Here is a 2,192-nt window from a genome sequence, read left to right as displayed (position 1 = left end):
TCATTGGTTTATAGAACCTTTTTATTCTTTGAAAAAAAATAAAATATTTTAAAACTTTACTCATGTTGTTTCTTCTTTCTTATACTGTTAAAAAAATTGTGCTTTTCTGTAATTCTACCTTATTTTGAAAATTATGCTGCTCTCTGGCTATCAGAGAAAACCCTTATTTCCCAATGCCATTGCATTTGTTCAGCCTTTCCAGTTACCATAGCCTGTTGGTTCTTTAGAAAACACAAGTTTCCCTACCTTAAATCCTAAACTGGCTTCCTATTTCCTAGGCATGAAATAAAAGTTTAGAAGGATGGCAAATTATGTTCAGTCTCATCCAACTCCTGGTTACTCCTTCAGCTTCACTTTTCCTTCCCATCTTTGCAGTCAAGTGTTTAGTTGTTGCCTGGATCCGTGCTTTGGCATTTGCTAGGGCTCCAACTAGAAGTAGCTTTCATCTTTTGCCTCTAGGAGGAAGCTTACCCATCCTTCTGCACTCAGCTCAAGCAATACTTCCACAAAGTTTTCCTTGACCAGAATTCATGGTTTCTATTTTGATGTTTCCATAGCATCTTCTAGATATTTGAATTTATTTGAATAGTGAATATTGCATTGTTTTCCTTTGCTTAGAAGTTTCCTTACCCTTCTCTACTAAGGGCTCTCCCGGAACATCAACCATATTTCATTTCCCTCTGCATCTCCCATACCTGACACAGATTGGTTTAATGAATTAATAAATTATCCAGAACCTCGGGTTGCCACTGTCCTAAAATCAATAGCCTGGATCATGCTAAATATTAAATAAATTTAATTCTTTTACCCTCTTTTCTCCTAGTCTATAAGCAATCCACAAGACCTTGACACATGCAGCCCCTCAACATATAATACCTACCTCTCCCTTTCACCTGGCTAAGTCCGTCCTTTCCTTTGAGGGCAGTTCACCTGTCATTTCGGGCCTCGCTGACCCTTTCCCTCACCACATTAATGCCCTTTTTATATTCTCTCATAAAACTTTGTTCTTTTCCTTTGTAACATTCTGTCACCAACATGACTATAGAGTTTACGGAAACTATATATATATGTGGTTATTCATTTAGTGTCTATTCCAACTTCACTATATGCTCCATCAGGTCACAGACATTGTTTATCATGTTTATCTCAGTTCCTAGGGCAGTGACCAGCTCATAGGCGCTCAAACAGATGTACTAATAAGTCCCACTGTCTTTCTAGTATTAAAATAGCAATTTTATGTAAATAGCTCATTCTCAGGAAAATCACAAAAACAACAAAAAAAGGACTAATCCAATTAGTATGGCGATATCCACCCCTTCTCCCCCAATTAAATGAATATAGTATACTAGAGGCCTGGTGCACAAAATTCATGCACTGGGGTCGGGGGGTCCTTCAGCCTGGCTGGTGCCCTCTCACAGTCTGGGAGTCCCACCATCAATTGCCCCAAAGAGGTAGGCCCTGCCCACCCAGCTGGGGCTCTGCAATGGTTCGCCTCCACAGCACCCATCCACCAGAGCACTGCCATGGGCCTCCCTCTTTGGAGCAATTGTGGAGCCCCCTGATTGATTGCCCTGCTGGTAGGTGGCCTGGGCCTCCCTCTGTTGGGTGATCATGGGGCGATGGTCGGGCTCTGATCAATTGAATTGCACCCACCTTGGCTGGCCTGGCGCCAGTGGTTGTCATAGCATGGTCATCCGGATGGTTGTTCCTCTATTTGGCCGTTCAGCTGATTTGCATATTATGCTTTTATTATTATAGATATGCTTATATTGGCATGTATTTGTATATATTAGTATATGCTAATATGTCACTAGCATATTAAACTATATGTAACCTGTTATTCTACATCTTTTTATCTCCTTATACATAAAATATCAATTAAATTAATATATTTCTTTTATTATTTACTAGGGGCCCCGTGCACAAAATTCGTGCACTGGGTGGGGGTAAGGGGGAGTGTCCCTTAGCCCAGCCTGCCCCCTCTCACATACTGGGAGCCCTCAGGTGTTGACCCCCATCAATCTCCAATCGCAGGATCGGCTCCTTGCCCAGGCCTGACCCCTCTGACGTCAGGCAGGGGATCCTCCTTTCCCCCCATCACTGGTTCTGCCCCCAGCCCAGGGCTGACCCCCAGACCCCTCCATTTGCTGGCTCTGCCCCTTGCCCAGGCCTGATGCCTCGGCCAGAGGCGG

Source organism: Myotis davidii, unplaced genomic scaffold, assembly GCF_000327345.1.
Source record: "Myotis davidii unplaced genomic scaffold, ASM32734v1 scaffold905, whole genome shotgun sequence".
In the NCBI taxonomy this organism is placed as follows: domain Eukaryota; kingdom Metazoa; phylum Chordata; class Mammalia; order Chiroptera; family Vespertilionidae; genus Myotis; species Myotis davidii.
This window is presented reverse-complemented; position numbering follows the sequence as displayed.